Source organism: Schistocerca nitens, chromosome 8, assembly GCF_023898315.1.
Source record: "Schistocerca nitens isolate TAMUIC-IGC-003100 chromosome 8, iqSchNite1.1, whole genome shotgun sequence".
NCBI classification, from domain to species: Eukaryota; Metazoa; Arthropoda; class Insecta; order Orthoptera; family Acrididae; genus Schistocerca; species Schistocerca nitens.
Window position 1 is genome coordinate 284,698,090 of NC_064621.1, and position 21,522 is coordinate 284,719,611.

A 21,522-nucleotide genomic window follows, 5' to 3' on the forward strand; every position below is an offset into this window, starting at 1 on the left:
TAACTTCACCCAAAAGAACACTGCCTGAATTTGCGTCAGTGCCCAGGGCAGGTAACCAGAACACTAAAGGTGAAAAGGCAGAAAATTCCACTGGTGCAGTCGAATTGTAGTCAACCAAGTTAATTAATTGCATCGAAAGGTGGCTAACGTTCAGCAGTAGAAACACTCGGTGTTGCTCACAGGAAAACCTCCCCAACAGCAAACCACCGAAACGAACCACCATAACATGAATGGAAGCGGCTTGGGTAGTTGAAACCACTACTCAACCTTGACGTCCTGGGTCGGTGAACCACGAAGCTCGTAGCGATCGGACAGCTCCACACACGCTCCGACACTGCACAGGGGCTGCCAGCGGACCCAGGCGACTGCACCGTGCGGAGATAACTTCCCTCGTCCCCAACAACCGACCAACTGCCTGCTGATCCGTCCGCGACTGCTGCTCCGTCGCGACTGCACTGCTGGTGCGTCTCCGACTCACTTCCAGACACACGACGGCGGAAATACTGGATTGGACCTAACCACGCAGAGGAAACACGCCGTCTGGCTACTCGACATCCCTGCACCAGGAAAGGACCGATCCAAGTTCCTCAAGATGGTAATTGAAGGGGCCCAGAAGCGCTCAGAGAACCAGTCACACGTCGCCCGATGTGAAGACTGACCTCTCAGAGCCAATACGTCGACAACATTTAAAATAACTTGTCAATCAAAATCACACAAACTACACACACGACCTGACGAACACTTGCACAAAGACCTGAACGATACCCAACAGTAACTAAGCACGCACGAAGACAAATCGGGAGTCGATGCACACACGCACAGCCAACTCAAGAACGATCGGCGAGCCAAAACGTGTCGTCCGGTAGGACCAACGACACGACGATCCACCAAGGCCGTGGCCTGGCTCAAGCGATGGGTGGCGGCAATGGTCGGGCGAGCCATTTCGACGCAGGTCTCACTGTTGCTCCAACCTGACTCCACTAGTGCCACATTGCAAATCCTGAATGGAAGGTCCGGACTGCGCTCCAGACGCGTTCCAACTCACTGGCAGCCCGAACTCGCGACCCGGACTCGCGACACGAATTGGCGATCCGAACTCCTCTTCGACAGACAACGATCGAGAAGTAATAGCAGTCCAGCAAAGATACTACGAGAGAGGATATATCGATACGCGCTGCTAACGCCGCTCACGGTCAGGCAAAGCAGCAACTGAGTGACAATAGTAATTTAAACTACCGTAGTGAGGTGGAAGTACGTTAAAAACAGTGTAAAACACATGATGGCTGGAACATGGGCCACGCACGGCTCACATATGTTAATGGAGGTGTCTAGCTGGACGGTTTTGTCCGACTAAGCTGTTTCTGTGTTACACTGCGATTCTTGTGCCACACTACATTTTTTGCCTTGTCCTGTATTTCGCTGTCAGAGGACGGAATTTCGAACATTCAAACGTATCTATTACTTTGGACATGGAAGGTCGTATGATGAGAAAACTACCATGGCAGGATCGCCAGTTGAAAAATACGTGCTAATGGAGAGACTGTACGGTGTGTTTTAAATCCTGACAACAAGACTTTAGGAATGGGTTCTTCATATAACAAGAAGAAAAAAGGGCTGTGTCAACATGGGTCTGGAAATGCGTCGTTTATTTATTCGACCTTAAGTTCCTACACACTCCACTGTACCTCTGTCACGCCACCTGGTACACTTTTGTTACTTATCAGAGGAAATATTCAAAATAACCTCCTCCTTGCTGAATACAGGTTTCCCCCATCATGTGACTGAATTCCATATACATTCAAAAAGCCTGGCGTAGTTCGTAATGTCTGAAATGCTTCCACCATACTGCATGCGTGGAGAGTAGATACATCCACAATAGCAGTCGAATGCCGAGACGTTTTGCGTGTCCCCACAGACAGGCCCGAATCTATTGAGAAGGGGGGGAGGGGGGCGGATTATCTGCCACGGGCAGCAATTTCAGCGGGCGCTAAGTTCACATTTTTGAAGGAAAAAACTTTGTTCCACAAAGCGCCATGCACCCAGCACACGTTGGTCTATCGATTATTCATATGATTTTGAAACGCATTCCCGTAGGTTTTTGAATAATTATGGACACATTCTAAGTTGATTTCTCAAAGAATCATGAGTTGATTTTTGAATGCGTGCATAGTGTATGTGATGTCTCTGCCAGGGGAATCCCGTCGCATCTAGAAATACGAAAAAAAGGGAAGGAGCTGTACTAGTTGAGCCGAATAAACTCGAATGGGTGAATGCCAATCGCTCTTGGTTTATATGGTTGATTGGGTGCGCGAATAATCAGTGTTGTTTAAATTATTAGTCAAATCCATAGATTCAGACTAGTAGAGTGAAAATAAACAACTAACAGGAATAACACGTAAGAAAGATTACATGTTACACTTCTCCGTGTATCCAAGAAAATCAAATTTTGACAGAGAACTTTTGCAGATCGCTACGTTACTAAGGGCCAGTTGTACCGTCCCCGGTTAGCAGCCGCTTAAGGTCTATTCTCTCATAGCGCGGAAACGCGTTGTACGAACACGTAACAGCGCCTAACTAGAGAATAAACGCGGGATATTAGTGTGATTCTTCAGTTTCTCCCTTCGTATTTCTTGCTCGAACAGTCCACAGGTGTACTGACGGCCCATAGTCTCCAACGGGTACAATATTTCGGCGATCAGGCATGTCACCATCGTCAGGTGTGCTGACGAGCTGAGCTCCTGAGACGCAGACGTAGACGCACATGACCGAGGGCTGAACCCTCTGCTGGGGACGAAGTTCTAGCGCTGTAGGGCGCTTCGCCTTCTTATATGATGTGGTGAGGATGTGAGTCGACATGGTGGTTGTGGTAGATTCTTGGCTTTTGTGCTGTTTTTTTTTTTTTTTTTTTAAAGAAGACAGGACAGTAGAACGGACAGTAGAAGAGTGGGGGAAAACGAACGGCCCATTGACTAACCGGGAATTATGATTAAATTACAGAATAAAGGAGAGGAGGAGGAATAGTGAGAGTTAGTGAAAGCGAAAGGCCATTATCCTGGCCTCTTCTTCTTCATAGCGGCGTCTTGATGGTGGTGGCAGACAATCTTGAGTGGTGGGTTGGGGGGAGGGGGAAAGAGAAAGAGGTTAGAGGGTGATAGATGAAGAACTGGAAAGAGGAAGGGCCTGTCGTGATTAGGCCAGCATTGGGGACTGTGTGGGTGGAAGTGGGGGTGGCGTGCTGGGGAGGGGGGTGAATGACATGACATGTTGGGGGGATGATCGATGATGTGAGGGAGAGTAATTGACATGAAATGAGGTGGCTTGTGCATGCGAAGTTAAGAGGGGCGGAATAGAAGGTCAGGCCATTGAGTGGTGGCTAGACGGTGGACACGGGTACCCAGGGAAAGGATTAAGGGATTAGGAGAGTGACGGGTTTGTTGGTAAAAGCAATTGGCTGCAGAGAGGATGCGGGTACGAAGGAGCGGCACCTCGGCCAGGATGTGAAGCTCTTGGGTTGGGAAGTCGAAGGGGAGGTGGAGGGCACGCCGGAGAGCCCGGTTCTGGACGGTTTGGAGTCGGCGGAGGTGGGTGGGGGCAGCATTGCCCCACACCACCACCGCGTATTCAAGGATGGGGCGAACAAGGGAGGTGTACAATCGAACAGCAAGGTGCGTGGGGAGTGAAGAGGTTGGATTGATGAGAGGGTAGAGCAGGCATAGCCGCCCCATTGCCTTACTAGCCAACACCCGCTGCTAGATGGACGTCCGAAACTCCCGTACTCACAGAGGCAGCGATGAATCCCTTAAAACGTCTCTCTGTCTGGTAATATGCACAGTGGGTAGCATTGGCATCCAATGCATTGCCATCCACCAAACGATACATCTAATCTACGGTCGCGAGCTCTTCATTGGTGTGCGTTTCCAGACTGCAAACCAAGGACATAGGCAATCATTACAGACCCTCCCATACACATCTTTGCTAATGGCTGCGGGTACATTTAATGTTTCTATGATACTGACGTATCACTTTAGAACAGACTGCGCACCAAATTACTAACTACGGATACGCCGACAGCTAAGCATTCAACTGGCAATCACTATACTTCACCTCCGGGTGCTAAAGGATATTCACGCCCATATCAAACTGATTCACAAGTTGTTTACATGTGTAACATTTACACTGAAGAGCCAAAGAAAGTGGTACACCTGCCTAATATCGTGTAAGCCCCACTCGAGCACGCAGAAGTGCCGCAACACGATTGGCATTGGCTTTACTGATGTCTGAAGTAGTACTCGAAGGGAGTTACACTATGAATCCGTAGGAGTACGAAGAGGTGGTGGAGATTCTTCTGAACAGCACGTTGTAGGGCATCCCAGATATTCTCAATAATGTTCATACCTGGGGAGTTTGGTGACAGCGGAAGTGTTTATACTCAAAAGAGTGTTCCTGGAGCAACTCTGTAGCATTTCTGGACGTGTGGGGTGTCGCATTGTCCTGCTGGAGTTGTCCAAGTCCGTCGGAATGCACAACGAACATGAATGGATGCAGGTTATTACACAGGAAGCTTACGTATGTATCACCTGTCAGAGCAGAATCTAACCGTATCAGGGGTCCCTTATCATTCCAACACGCCTCACACTATTACAGAGCCTGCACCAGCTTGAACAGTCACTTGCTGACATGCAGGGTCCATGGATACACGAGGTTGTCTCCATACCCGTACACGTCCATCCATTCGATGCAATCTGAAACGAGAGTCGTCCGACCAGGCAACATGTTTTGAGTCTTCAACAGTCCAGTGCCGGCGTTGACGGATCCAGGCGAGCTACAATGGCAGGTTATCACGATTTACATGAATTTGAACGTGGTGTTATAGTCGGCGCATGGGTGAAGGGACACAGCATTTGCGAGGCAGCGATGAACTGGTGATTTTCCCTTACGACCATTTGAGGAGTGACCGTAAATATCAGGAATCATGTAAAACATCAAATCTTCGACATCGCTGCTGCCGGAAAAAGATCCTGCAAGAACGGGACCAGCGACGACTGAAGAGAATCGTTCAACATGACAGAAATGCAACTCTTCCGAAAATTGCTGTAGAATTCAATGCTGGGCCATTAACAAGTTTCAGCGTGCGACCCTTTCAACGAAACATCATTGATATTGGTTATCAGAGCCGAAGTCCCACTCGTGTACCCTTGCTGATTGCAGTACAAAAAGCTTTACGTCTCGCTTGGGCCCGTCAACTCCACACCCGTCGAGAGTTTCTACTGTCTCTCTTCGTGTTTGCGATACCCTGCTTTGGCCAGAAAGGCCGTCGGATCTCTCCCCAGTTGACAACGTTTGGAGGATTATGGGCAGGGCCCGCTAATTTTGACGATCTCGATCGCGAATTACACGTAATTTGGCACGATGTCCCTCAGGAGGACATCAAACAACTGTGTCGATCAATTTCAAGCCGAATAACTGCTTGAAGAAGGGCCAGAAGTGGACGAGGCGTTACTGACCTGCTCAGTTTGTGAAGCTCTTTCTCGTGAATCAATCATCATCCATTTTTTTTTCTGAAATTGTAATCATTTATTTGCCAGTACACGGATATCACATCTACCGATTTCTGTCCCATGCTGCAAGCTCAATCGTGGCGATCCTTTTTTTTTCATCTTAGAGTGTACATTTAGAAAGGGAAAGGTAGCCACTACGACCAAAATGCAAGTGATGGCATGGAAAGTGATGGGGGAGAAGCATGTTGGCAGTTCAGACGCTGGAGAGCCAGATCGTGACACCTACTGGCACAATCCAGCTGCGTCTGTGACTGTGGCACCACGTGACCCCTCTAACGCAACCACTTCGGCCGAGCAGATTGAACAAAGTCTACTGAAGGTGTCCCTTGTTCAACGATCTTTATCATGAAAACGTTTACAGACCAGTATCTCATGCTGAAGGCGAGAGAGTCTGTGAGAGGTTTTCCAAGCATCCAAGCTTGTAACAAAGAATGACGAAGCATTAATAAATTTTTTTGATAAATCTACTGTCTCTACCCTCTCCAGTTTGACATACCTACTCATTCCTTAAGCGAAACTGAAGTTACCTGTGAAAATCCCATGAAAAATCGTGTAGTAGTTTCTGAGATGTTACACAGAGCTGCGCTCGCCAATCAGTAGTTTTGTTATGATGAGTGATTGTGGACAATTAAGCTACTGTATGTCCAAAAACATCAGCTGCCCACCTGTTCTGGCTGCTCATATAAGCATACCTGGTGATCTGCGCCTCACTCTCCCCGCTTCCAACCTTCCTACTGCAATACAGCGAGCGCCACTACTGCCAGCTAAATAAAAGATTCAAACTACTGAAGGCACTAACTACTGATAGGCATAGTTAGCAAATGAAAGATTTTGATAGAGAACAAACAATGTATTTACCTTAATAGTGTTCAAAAGTCATAATATATATAGCAGTTCATGACATCCAGTCTTACAAATTTCAAAACTCCGCCATTTCTCTCCCCACATCCACCACTGCTGGCAGCTCACCTCCATCTGCGCAACGCTACGTGCTGTTAACAGCCAACTGCCTAACACTACAATGGCCAACAACAATGCAAACCAGCCACAGACTGCACACAGCACAGCCAGTGATTTTCATACAGAGCACTACGTGGCGTTACCAATATAAAAACCTAAGCAGCCTACTTACATAGCCCCCATGCTCCCCACAAAAAATTTTACAAATTGTTTTGGGCAGTGGCCAATACAGATTTAAAAAAAATTTTCATAATTACAATAACAAAGAAACCAAATGCACACACTTATTCATACAATGTCGGTCAAAAGCTAAAATCAAACCACGACTTCTGTCTGTGAGGGGAAGACAATCAGAGAAGCATTAATGTTATACATAATCCGTATTACAACTACAAAATAGGAGAAGATTGTCAACAAGAATGACACAAATGCTATACATAATCTTGGCAATATACTTTTTCATAGTAACTAGTAGTGTTTACAATACTTTCCCAGCTACAAGATTCTATTGTGACGCAAACTGCCAGTTTTGTACACAAGAATGTAAGGAGAAAAAAGTCGCATGGATAGGGGGAGCTAGGTGGAACGAGTCGGCCACAACTACTCATAAGAGCAGAAGCATATCTTTGTCCCCAGCCATGTTCTCCATGCTCACCTGATTTTAGAATCCCGACGGAGGATGAGCGTAAATGTGCACCCGCATTGAAGGTTTTGAATTCATTGTCCATCGTGGAGAATCTTTTATATAAATGGGTGATGTTTTTTTTCCGGAAATATCTGAAAGAACAGTCACCATGCGAAATCTGCAGCTCTGATACATGTTATGTAAACTGGTGGTGGAGAGAGGGGGGAGGGGAGAAATACATGCGAGCTGCGAATCATATGTATTTCGAAACGTAAGCAGCTGTATATGTGTCAACCGAGAACATGGCTTAAATGTTGATCTTTATCATATTTGTGTAATTGCTTTTATTAGTTGTGTGTACTACTGGATACTATTCAAAGTAATAAATACAATACTTGTACAATCTTCATTGTGCTTAATCCATACTTCCACGCTGCTTGTTGCATAATGAACACATTCTATAATGTATAGTTACCTCAGTAGCACGATGCATAATTGAGCACTCCTGTCCATGCCCCTCTGTATGTGCTGCGCATACCGATGCATCGTGCATCGGGACAGGTTGGAAGATATCATGAAGTAATCTGAAGTGGAATAATCCTATAAAGCGACACTCATAGTTCACATACTGTCGGCCGGGGAGTCTGCCGAGATGGTCGACGCATGTGCGCTCAACATTGCGTCTGGCTGGCACAGTGGTTAACGTAACTGCCTCGTAAGCAGGCGATCCCGGGTTCGAATCCCGCTCCAGCACACATTGTCACTCGTTACCGCTGATTCCACACAAATTCCTGATGCACCTAACTTCAGTAGTTCTTTCCCTTTCTTTTCCCTTCCCCTGTCCACCTCCAGTTTACATGAAAGAAGACGGTTTTAGTACAATTTTAAAAACAATATCTTTTTTCTGTCATCCATTGTTGATGAACTGAAGTCTATATGGTGCCCAAAGATATACTCAAGTTATCTGCCAAAAGACTATGAAAATTCGTCTAGTAGTTTTTGACAAGTTTATTCAAGCAGACAAACAGGGAGACAAGACAGTTTAACAAAATGGTTCAAATGGCTCTGAGCACTATGCGACTTAACTTCTGAGGTCATCAGTCGCGCAGAACTTAGAACTAATTAACCTAACTAACCTAAGGACATCACACACATCCATGCCCGAGGCAGGATTCGAACCTGCGACCGGAGCGGTCGCTCGGCTCCAGACTGTAGCGCCTAGAACCGCACGGCCACTCCGACCGGTCACAGTTTAACAGATTATTATTATAGATAGACGAGGAATCGCTTAAAACTATGATCTTGGTTTGCTTTATGCTTATAAGTTGATCATGTGATTATAACTGTAGGTTACGAATCATAAAATGATTAAAAATATTGACATTGGAGGTAAAATAACGTTCCGTGAGTGATTTTGTAGTGCGTCGAGCGCCTTGGCTATTGTATCAGCTTCGTGGATATAATGCAAGATTTTGATGGGATTTTTTTTATCAGAAAGGAGCTTAACATCAAACCACGACTTCTGTCTGTGAGGGGAAGACAATCAGAGAAGCATTAATGTTATACATAATCAGTATTACAACTACAAAATAGGAGAAGATTGTCAACAAGAATGACACAAATGCTATACATAATCTTGGCAATATACTTTTTCATAGTAACTAGTAGTGTTTACAATACTTTCCCAGCTACAAGATTCTATTGTGACGCAAACTGCCAGTTCTGTACACAAGAATGTAAGGAGAAAAAAGTCGCTGACATGTGCTAAATCCTTTTACCTCGAGTCGTCTTATTACTGATATTAGGTTACTACAATGTTGTTTTGTAACATACTTTTTATATGGATTCTTAATGTTGTGGTGTTCTCTCGAAATACATGCGAGCTGCGAATCATGTGTATTTCGAAACGTAAGATATCATGAAGTAATCTGAAGTGGAATAATCCTATAAAGCGACACTCATAGTTCACATACTGCCACAACTACTCAAAAGAGCAGAAGAAGTTCGCTTGTAGAGGATGGAAATGCACTGTGCGCAACACGGGTATCACACATTTTTCTGCGTGACTTAGATTAGCAACTAATACTATTTCTCGGCTTTTCCCTAATTTTAAGCCATGTTCTCGGTTGACACATATACAGTTGCTTAAGATTGCTTGCATTATTTTGACAAAATACTCGTCCTAGAACTACTTCAAATGGTATCAAAGTTGTCTATACATTATGGTAACGCTCCATGTCAGAGTAACTTCCGCCGTTAACATTACCTTGCTTTTTACTGCTGCTCCTTTACATAGTTGCCGGAAAGCGGTATACTATTCGCTTGGAGCTGACGTCTCAAATTATTTGTAGGTGTCATAAGTGATGATGAGGAAAATTTACTGTGAAATTTTGTATCAATAGCTATTAAAGCTGCCTCGTGGACGAGTTAGAGTGTTTAAGCCATATTTGAAGAAGTAACGAAATCACACACACATAGTTGTGTTCGCTAGCAACACCTATCGGGAGACCTTAGTGTAACGCACTTGTCAATGTCACTGAAGTAGGAATGTTATGTGAGTTTCGTATAGCACTCTTTGTTGTACTAAGGACTAAACTCTAAAATTACGTTGGCATCAAAAATGAAAAAAAAAAAAAATAGAAATACGTCAAAGTGAAACGTCCCCTTTTTAATAATTTATATACGACTGTGCTTATACTGACACAATATTTTTAGCGCAACGCAATCTGACTTTCAAAAATCCCTACAAAAAAATGGCCCTGACTAACATTAACCTATGCGTTTCACAAATCGCTTACCTCACAAAAATCTTGGTTACTCGAACTACTGCAATACAGCGAGCGCCACTACTGCCAGCTAAATAAAAGATTCAAACTACTGAAGGCACTAACTACTGATAGGCATAGTTAGCAAATGAAAGATTTTAATAGAGAACAAACAATGTATTTACCTTAATAGTGTTGAAAAATCATTATATATATATATATATATATATATATATATATATATATATATATATATATATATATAAGTTCATGACATCCAGTCTTACAAATTTCAAAACTCCGCCATCTCTCTCCCCACATCAACCACTGCTGGCGGCTCACCTCCAACTGCGCAACGCTACGCGCTGTTGGCATCCCGCTGCCCAACACTACAATGGCAGACAACAATGCAAACTAGCCACAGACTGCACACAGCACACCCAGTGATTTTCATACAGAGCGCTATGTAACGTTGCCAATAAGAAAACATAAACAGCCTACTTACAAAAGTTACTTTCCATAAATAACACGAATATATAATTATTGATCAACAGTGCATGGGAGATTCAAATATTATATCACCTCATAAAATTGCTCTATAAATCTGTATTAACGGGTTTGAAGACATTTTGAGAAGCTCTTTATCAAGCAAATTGGTCGAGAAATATGTTATGAATAACTGTCTACTTGGAACAAGTTTGTTTATAACACTCATACACGGAATTCGATAATCTAGTACGTTCTGTTTATGATCTAGCGGGTTCTAAGTCACTGATAATTTATATCTGATGTTACGTTTAAAACCTAAACTCGCTTACACATCAACGAGGTCGAAAGCTTTCAAACGTCAACATCAAGTTCTGTTAATTGATTTAGTACAGCTACACACATATTAAAAATGTGATGGAGCAGTAGTTATGTGCTAATATCTATCTACGTACGCTACAAATAACATCTCGTAAGGTTAGTCCCTTCTCCCTTCAAAATTATCTGCTTTGTCAGCCAGTGCCAAAGATTTTCTCTCGTCTTCACAGTCCAATTTGCTTATTCGATCGAGAATTCTATGCGGCATGTCGCGAGTATTCAGGCGATTGGTTTGCGAGCACTCTGTCTGTGCAGTATATGTGTGTTCGTGCTGCATGTTACTTGAGATATCTGTTGAAAGCTGCCCTTTTGAAGACTTCCTGCAGGAAGTAGCATATGGTGAGGCGTGACAATTTAAAAACACAGCTGTTTGGAGACTGCACATAGTGCATATCAAGCAAACTCATACTATCTACATTAAGCAAAAGATTACTTATTTAGTGCTCATGGTTAATTCTCAGGGTGATACAGAGACAATCTTCCTAGATTTCATCGCTCAAATAAAATTAGGCATTTTCGCTTTCACCTACTAGAAAGCCACTTAGCAATGTCCCTTCCGTGGTTCGACTGGGATTCGATCACGCGCTTTGGAGGCAAGCGCATTACCTTTACCCCACCAACAGCGTAGCACACTGCATGACAATTGCTGGGTAACATCTACACTCCTGGAAATGGAAAAAAGAACACATTGACACCGGTGTGTCAGACCCACCATACTTGCTCCGGACACTGCGAGAGGGCTGTACAAGCAATGATCACACGCACGGCACAGCGGACACACCAGGAACCGCGGTGTTGGCCGTCGAATGGCGCTAGCTGCGCAGCATTTGTGCACCGCCACCGTCAGTGTCAGCCAGTTTGCCGTGGCATACGGAGCTCCATCGCAGTCTTTAACACTGGTAGCATGCCGCGACAGCGTGGACGTGAACCGTATGTGCAGTTGACGGACTTTGAGCGAGGGCGTATAGCGGGCATGCGGGAGGCCGGGTGGACGTACCGCCGAATTGCTCAACACGTGGGGCGTGAGGTCTCCACAGTACATGGATGTTGTCGCCAGTGGTCGGCGGAAGGTGCACGTGCCCGTCGACCTGGGACCGGACCGCAGCGACGCACGGATGCACGCCAACACCGTAGGATCCTACGCAGTGCCGTAGGGGACCGCACCGCCACTTCCCAGCAAATTAGGGACACTGTTGCTCCTGGGGTATCGGCGAGGACCATTCGCAACCGTCTCCATGAAGCTGGGCTACGGTCCCGCACACCGTTAGGCCGTCTTCCGCTCACGCCCCAACATCGTGCAGCCCGCCTCCAGTGGTGTCGCGACAGGCGTGAATGGAGGGACGAATGGAGACGTGTCGTCTTCAGCGATAAGAGTCGCTTCTGCCTTGGTGCCAATGATGGTCGTATGCGTGTTTGGCGCCGTGCAGGTGAGCGCCACAATCAGGACTGCATACGACCGAGGCACACAGGGCCAACACCCGGCATCATGGTGTGGGGAGCGATCTCCTACACTGGCTGTACACCACCGGTGATCGTCGGGGGGACACTGAATAGTGCACGGTACATCCAAACCGTCATCGAACCCATCGTTCTACCATTCCTAGACCGGCAAGGGAACTTGCTGTTCCAACAGGACAATGCACGTCCGCATGTATCCCGTGCCACCCAACGTGCTCTAGAAGGTGTAAGTCAACTACCCTGGCCAGCAAGATCTCCGGATCTGTCCCCCATTGAGCATGTTTGGGACTGGATGAAGCGTCGTCTCACGCGGTCTGCACGTCCAGCACGAACGCTGGTCCAACTGAGGCGCCAGGTGGAAATGGCATGGCAAGCCGTTCCACAGGACTACATCCAGCATCTCTACGATCGTCTCCATGGGAGAACAGCAGCCTGCATTGCTGCGAAAGGTGGATATACACTGTACTAGTGCCGACATTGTGCATGCTCTGTTGCCTGTGTCTATGTGCCTGTGGTTCTGTCAGTGTGATCATGTGATGTATCTGACCCCAGGAATGTGTCAATAAAGTTTCCCCTTCCTGGGACAATGAATTCACGGTGTTCTTATTTCAATTTCCAGGAGTGTATATCTACATCTACACCCTTACTCCGTAAGCCACCTCTCAGTGTGTGGCGGAGGGTACCTTGAGTACCTCTATCGGTTTTCCAGTCTCGTATTGTTCGTGGAAAGAAGGATTGTTGGTATGCCTCTGTATGGGCTCTAATCTCTCTGAGTTTATCCTCATGGTCTCTTCGCGAGATGTACGTAGGAGGGAACAATATGCTGCTTGACTGCTCGGTGAAGGTATGTTCTCGAAACTTCAACAAAAGCCCGTACCAAGCTATTGCACGTCTCTCCTGCAGAGTCTTCAACTGGAGTTTATCCATCATTTCCGTAACGCTTTCGCGATTACTAAATGATCCTGTAACGATGCGCGCAGCTCTCCGTTGGATTTTCTCTATCTCTTCTATCAACCCTATCTGGTATGGATCCCACACTGGTGAGCAGTATTCAAGCAGTGGGCGAACAAGTGTATTGTAACCTACTTCCTTTGTTTTCGGATTGCATTTCCTTAGGATTATTCCAACGAATCTGTCTGGCATCTGCTTTACCGACGATCATCTTTATATGATCATTCCATTTTAAATGACTCCGAAAGCCTACTCCCAGATAATTTATGGAATTAACTGCTTCCAGTTGCTGACCTGCTATACTGTAGCTAAACGATAAAGGATCTTTCTTTCTATGTATTCGCAGCACATTACACTTGTCTACTTTGAGATTCAACTGCCATTCCCTGCACCATGCGCCAATTCTCTGCATAACCTCCTGCATTTCAGTACAATTTTCCATTGCTAAAACCTCTTGATATACCACAGCATCATCCGCAAAAAGCCTCAGTGAACTTCCGATGTTATCCACAAGGTCATTTATGTATATTGTGAGTAGAAACGGTCCTAGGACACTCCCCTGCGGCACACCTGTAATCACTGTTACTTCGGAAGACTTCTCTCCATTGAGAATGACATGCTGCGTTCTGTTGTCTAGGAACTCTTCAATCCAATCATTCAATTGGTCTGATAGTCCACAAGCTCTTACTTTGTTCATTAAATGACTGTGGGGAACTATATCATACGCCTTGCGGAAGTCAAGAAACACGGAATCTACCTGGGAACCCGTGTCTGTGGCCCTCTGAGTCTCGTAGACGATAGCGCGAGCTGGGTTTCACACGATCGTCTTTTTCGAAACCCATGCTGATTCCTACAGAGTACATTTCTAGGCTCCAGAAAAGTCATTATACCCGAACATAATACGTGTTCCAAAATTCTACAACTGATCGACTTTAGAGATATAAGTCTATAGTTCTGCACATCTGTTCGACGTCCCTTCTTGAAAACGGGGATAACCTGTGCCCTTTTCCAATCCTTTGGACCGCTACGCTCTTCTAGAGACCTACGGTACACCGCTGCAAGAAGGGGGGCAAGTTCCTTCGCGAACTCTGTGTAAAATCGAACTGGTATCCCATCAGATCCAGCGGCCTTTCCTCTTTTGAGCGATTTTAATTGTTTCTCTATCCCTCTGTCGTCTATTTCGATATCAACCATTTTTTCATCTGTGCGACAATCTAGAGAAGGAACTACAGTGCAGTTGTCCTCTGTGGAACAGCTTTGGAAAAAGACATTTGCTATTTCGGCCTTTAGTCTGTCATCCTCTGTTTCAGTACCATTTTGGTCACAGAGTGTGTGGACATTTTGTTTTGATCCACCCACCGCTTTGACATAAGACCAAAATTTCTTAGGATTTTCTGCCAAGTCAGTACATAGAACTTTACTTTCGAATTCATTGAACGCCTCTCTCAAAGCCCTCCTCACACTACATTTCGCTTCGCGTAATTTTGTTTGTCTGCAAGGTTTTCGCTATATTTATGTTTGCTGTGAAGTTCCCTTTGTTTCCACAGCAGTTTTCTAACTCGGTTGTTGTACCATGGTGTCTCTTTTCCGTCTCTTACGATCTTGCTTGGCACATACTCATCTAATGCATATTGTACGATGGTTTTGATCTTTGTCCACTGATCCTCACTTGAGACAAAACTTTTGTGTTGAGCCGTCAAGCCGGCCGCTGGTGGCCGAGCGGTTCTGGCGCTACAGTCTGGAACCGCGCGGCCGCTACGGTCGCAGGTTCGAATCCTGCCTCGGGCATGGATGTGTGTGTTGTCCTTAGGTTAGTTAGGTTTAAGTAGTTCTAAGTTCTAGGGGACTTATGACCTCAGCAGTTGAGTCCCATAGTGCTCAGAGCCATTTGAACCATTTTTTGAGCCGTCAAATACTCTGAAATCTGCTTTTTGTCACTTTTGCTAAACAGAAAAATCTTCCTACCTTTTTTAATATTTCTATTTACGGCTGAAATCATCGATGCATTAACCGCTTTATGATCGCTGATTCCCTGTTCTGCGTTAACTGTTTCAAATAGTTCGGGTCTGTTTGTCACCAGAAGGTCCAATATGTTATCGCCACGAGTCGGTTCGCTGTTTAACTGCTCAAGGTAGTTTTCAGATAAAGCACTTAAAAAAATTTCACTGGATTCTTTGTCCCTGCCACCCATTATAAACGTTTGACTCTCCCAGTCTATATCCGGCAAAGTAAAATCTCCACCCGGAACTATAACGTGGTGGGAAAATCTACTCGAAATATTTTCCAAATTTTCCTTCAGGTACTCTGCCACAACAGCTGCTGAGCCAGGGGGCCTATAGATACATCCAATTACCATGTCTGAGCCTGCTTTAACCGTGACCTTGACCCAAATAATTTCTCATTTCGGATCTCCGTCAATTTCCTTCGATACTATTGCACTTTTTATCGCTATAAACACACCTCCCCCTTCACTGTCCAGCCTGTCTCTGCGGTGTACATTCCAATCTGAGTTTAGAATTTCATTATTGTTTACATCTGGTTTCAGCCAACCTTCTGTCTCTAGTACTATGTTGGCATTGTGACCGTTTATTAATGAGAGCAGTTCTGGGACATTTCTATAGACGCTCCTGCAGTTTACTATTATTACATTAATATACACTCCTGGAAATTGAAATAAGAACACCGTGAATTCATTGTCCCAGGAAGGGGAAACTTTATTGACACATTCCTGGGGTCAGATACATCACATGATCATACTGACAGAACCACAGGCACATAGACACAGGCAACAGAGCATGCACAATGTCGGCACTAGTACAGTGTATATCCACCTTTCGCAGCAATGCAGGCTGCTATTCTCCCATGGAGACGATCGTAGAGATGCTGGATGTAGTCCTGTGGAACGGCTTGCCATGCCATTTCCACCTGGCGCCTCAGTTGGACCAGCGTTCGTGCTGGACGTGCAGACCGCGTGAGACGACGCTTCATCCAGTCCCAAACATGCTCAATGGGGGACAGATCCGGAGATCTTGCTGGCCAGGGTAGTTGACTTACACCTTCTAGAGCACGTTGGGTGGCACGGGATACATGCGGACGTGCATTGTCCTGTTGGAACAGCAAGTTCCCTTGCCGGTCTAGGAATGGTAGAACGATGGGTTCGATGACGGTTTGGATGTACCGTGCACTATTCAGTGTCCCCTCGACGATCACCAGTGGTGTACGGCCAGTGTAGGAGATCGCTCCCCACACCATGATGCCGGGTGTTGGCCCTGTGTGCCTCGGTCGTATGCAGTCCTGATTGTGGCGCTCACCTGCACGGCGCCAAACACGCATACGACCATCATTGGCACCAAGGCAGAAGCGACTCTCATCGCTGAAGACGACACGTCTCCATTCGTCCCTCCATTCACGCCTGTCGCGACACCACTGGAGGCGGGCTGCACGATGTTGGGGCGTGAGCGGAAGACGGCCTAACGGTGTGCGGGACCGTAGCCCAGCTTCATGGAGACGGTTGCGAATGGTCCTCGCCGATACCCCAGGAGCAACAGTGTCCCTAATTTGCTGGGAAGTGGCGGTGCGGTCCCCTACGGCACTGCGTAGGATCCTACGGTCTTGGCGTGCATCCGTGCGTCGCTGCGGTCCGGTCCCAGGTCGACGGGCACGTGCACCTTCCGCCGACCACTGGCGACAACATCCATGTACTTTGGAGACCTCACGCCCCACGTGTTGAGCAATTCGGCGGTACGTCCACCCGGCCTCCCGCATGCCCACTATACACCCTCGCTCAAAGTCCGTCAACTGCACATACGGTTCACGTCCACGCTGTCGCGGCATGCTACCAGTGTTAAAGACTGCGATGGAGCTCCGTATGCCACGGCAAACTGGCTGACACTGACGGCGGCGGTGCACAAATGCTGCGCAGCTAGCGCCAGTCGACGGCCAACACCGCGGTTCCTAGTGTGTCCGCTGTGCTGTGCGTGTGCTCATTGCTTGTACAGCCCTCTCGCAGTGTCCTGAGCAAGTATGGTGGGTCTGACACACCGGTGTCAATGTGTTCTTTTTTCCATTTCCAGGAGTGTAGTTATTCCCTGTTGCGTTTTGCCTACCACTACCTTGCCGCGTCTCAGGAGGCGTCTTCACGGGCCTAGGGAGGGAATTCTGTGACCTAAAAAACTCACATGTGCACTCCACACGTACTCTACTACCCTTGTAGCCGCTTCCTGCGTGTAGTGCACGCCTGACGTATTCAGTTGGACCCTACATTTCTCCACCCCATAGCGGAGGTCGAGAAATTTGCACCCCAGATCTCCGCAGAATCGTCTGAGCCTCTGGTTTAAGCCTTCCACTCGGCTCCAAACCAGAGGACCGCGATCGGTTCTGGGAACGATACTACACCAACTCCGCCAACCGCTTGTATGAACTGAGGATGACCTCTGAACCCAGACGGCAGGAGTCATTGGTGCCGACATGAGCAACAATTTGCAGTCGGGTGCACCCAGTGCTCTCTATCGCCGCCGGTAGGGCCTCCTCCACATCTCGGATGAGACCCCCCGGTAAGCAGACAGAGTGTACACTGGCCTTCTTCCCCGACCTTTTCGCTATTTCCCTAAGGGGCTCCATCACCCGCCTAACGTTGGAGCTCCCAATCACTAATAAACCCCTCCCCCCGTGTGTCTGCTCGGACCTTGCTGAAGGAGCGGCCACATGTCCACTCACAGGCAGACCGGGCGATGCCACACGGCCAGCCTCCACATTGACCCTCCGCCTTGTGCGCCACGAACGCCGCTGAACCCGCCACGCCCCTTGGGGAGAGGGTGGCCCAACCGCGCCCGGTACCCGCGAAGATGTCTCGACAGCTGGGACCATGGGTGAAGCATGTAACACCTGGGGTGCACCATGCGACGCACCAGACTCCCCACTGTCGCTACACTCCGAGGCAGCAGACTGAAGACGGCTGACAGAGGCCATCAACACGTTCAGCTGTTCGCGAACAGTGGCCAGCTCCTCCTGCGTCCGTACACAGCAGTCACACATCCTATCCATCCTAAGAAATCAATTTACTGTAGAGAGTTAATCAACTTTTAACTAGACTGCTAATTCACTAAAGGCGGCTGATAGCTGACTAAACTGTGGTTACTAGACACTTCTTGTTGAAAACAATGAAAATAGCGCTACCTGTCTGTGGACTGTATTCAAAACAAACACGAAATGTATGGAACACTATTACTAGCACTCGAAAATTAAAGCTTCCTAAAAGCAAAAACACACGGAAGAAGAAGTGACAAGTAAGAAAAATATAGTTAATACTTAAATTAACGGCTGATGACCAGAGCTGTTAAGTCCCATAGTGCTCAGATCAATTTGAACTTAAATTAACGTAGCTCGCTGCACAGCAGTCGTGACTTAGTCGGCAGTTACGACGACACTTTCTAAGGAACAACTGGAAACTGCTACGGAACAACCGACAGTTGCTATAGGAACACCCAGACAATGATAGAAGATCGAAATGTAGAGGACGGGTCGTATTAACTGCGGCGAAGCCTGCGCACGATCGCTCTGTATGCATCCAACGGTTCACGCAGTACGGCGTTTCACGAAGGTTGTTGTGGAATAGATTAATGCGTCATTTCGTGTGGAACGGGAACATGTCTACAACACATCCTTTGAGTGTTCGCGCTAGCAGACGAGCAATTGGACGGATCGAAGCCGGTCAGAGTGTCACTACTGTGACTACAATAACGGATAAATCCGATAGTGGCACCTCGCGATCAAAAAAGGCCACTGGATGTGGAAATGCTATGCGGAAAAATACTTGTTTCTGTAGACGGACCACCGCACATGCGAGGATCGACACTTAGCCCTCTTTTTAATTATCAGTCGTCTGACTGGTTTGATGCGGCCCGCCACAAATTCCTCTGCTGTGCCAACCCCTACATCTCATTGTAGCACTTGCAACCTACATCCTCAATTATTCGCTGGATATATTCCAGTCTCCGTTTCCGTCTACAGCTTTACCCTCTCCAGCTCTCTCTTGTACCATGGAAGTAATTCCGCAATGTCTTAACAGATGTCCTATCGTTCTATCCCTTTTTGTCAGTGTTTTGAATATAATCCTTTCCTCGCCGATTTTCCGGAAAACCTCCCCTCTCCTTATCTTATCAGTCCACCTAATTTTCAACACTTTTCTGTAGTACCACATCTCAAATGCTTCGATTCTCTTCTGATCCGGTTTTCCCACAGTCCATGTTTCACTACCATAGAATGTTGTACTCCAAAAGTACGTTCTCACGAATTTCTTCCTCATATTACGGCCTATGTTTGATACTTGTAGACTTCTCTTGGCCAGGAAAGCCTCTTTTGCCAGTGCTTGTCTGTTTCTTAAGTCCTCCTTGCTACGTCCGTCACAGCTCATTTTGCTGCTAGGTAGCAGATTTCCTTAACTAAACTTTCTTCGTGATCACCAATCCAGATATCAAGTTTCTAGCTATTCTCATTTCTGCTACTTCTCACTACTTCCATCTTTCTTCGATGTACTATAAATTTATATTCTGCATTCATTACACTGTTCATCTCATTCAGAAAATCCTGTAATTCTTCACTTTCACTGAGGACAGCAATGTCATCAGCGAATTTTATAACTGATATCCTTTCACCTTGAATTTTGATTCGACACTTGAACCATTTTTTAATTTCCGTTGTTGCTTCTTCAATGTAAAGATTGAACAGTGAAGTTAAAGTCGCCTTGAGAGAGGAGAGTGATAATATCCACTAATGACTCATCAGAAGCATAAATAACCAGCGTAAAATATGCGTTACTGCCCATGGAGTGCATATTCCTTCGTGAGAGTCCGATATCGACCTTCGTGTTGTGAGTCTCACTTTTATCAAACCTGAACATTATTTATGTCTGGTAGCCTTCTTTCCCACCTGGTGAAACCTGTACCATTTTTCGTTATAAATATTCCACTCCATCCCTCTTACGTATGTAATGAGTTTCACGTCGTCCATCATTGCCTGTGAATCTTCCCGTCCAATAATATCTCTCTTCCTCAGCAGTTGTCGAACAGTGTAGTTAGTTCATATAATCGTAAACAGAGTGTTTGACTGTATAGGTACAAACGAGAGAGGAGAGAAGAGGACACTGAAATAAGAAAAGAATCCTAATGAACGTAGGTCTGAAAATCAATGGTTTCTCAGACACGATGTATGCACAAGAGCAGTCGGGTCAGTGTTAAAATACTGTTAATAAATAGTATTTGCATGATGTGTATATTTTATGTATATGCCGGTATACCGGCACGCTATAAATGACTACATAGCACATATCTTCGATAACAACTCTATAGGTGATGGCTGGCCAATATCTCCCATGTCCCTCGACTTGATACCAATGGATTTATCTTGCGCGGGGATATTTAAAAGCTTTGATGTGTTCCATCCCATCATGAATGCATTGTGGATGGTTGCCAATACATTCAGAACAGGTAGAAGTTTATGAACATTCACGTGCATCGATTAGGAGACGCGTTGAAGCCTGCCGTCATGTGGATAGTGACCATTTGAAACACTTGTTGTAATGTGTTTGGCAGCTGCATATCTACAGTTTGAATCCTCGGGGAGTGGGTTATAAGGTGTTCATGAACTCAGTCCTAATATGTCGTAGTGTGCAAAACCACTGGTTTTCGCACCTATGTTACTTAGGATTATATGCTTGTTTTATTGCCCTTTACTTGCCCGTTTCGTTTTTACCTGTAAAAGTCAAACACTTTGTATAAAGAAAGTCATTTAAGCAATACAGAAACATACACGTACATTTTCCCAAACATTTACAACTTTTTCTATGAATATTAATTATATCGATACCGTAGCTGCGTGCTTCGTCGTTAACTTTTGCCATTCATCCTCAAGTTGCGAAGTACCAAAATGTTTAACGTATTCTGTATTTATCACCTACCTTTATTTGAGTTACATATACTTAAGTGCTACTTGGTATAGCAAATATACATAAAATGAGATTTCTACCACTAAAAGCTTAGTTGTTAAAGATATTTGAGGAAATATATTAGTAAATTACTTAAATTTACTTAATCTATCCTTGATTCAAGGCGGTAAGTTGTTTTATAAAAGAAACTTCACACCTGCTATATTTTTTTTTTCAAATCTGATCCTGCATACTACCTCACAACTACTTTTTTAAATATTTTCACGTGTTATCCCCAAAACACAATTTTTGATTGGTGTCATTCCAGTACATCACCACTGCCTCATCGTATTTATTACTGTAAATGTATTTCAAGGACACTTGAAGTTTGTTGTTCCTTTGTTGTTGCGCCATTTGCTT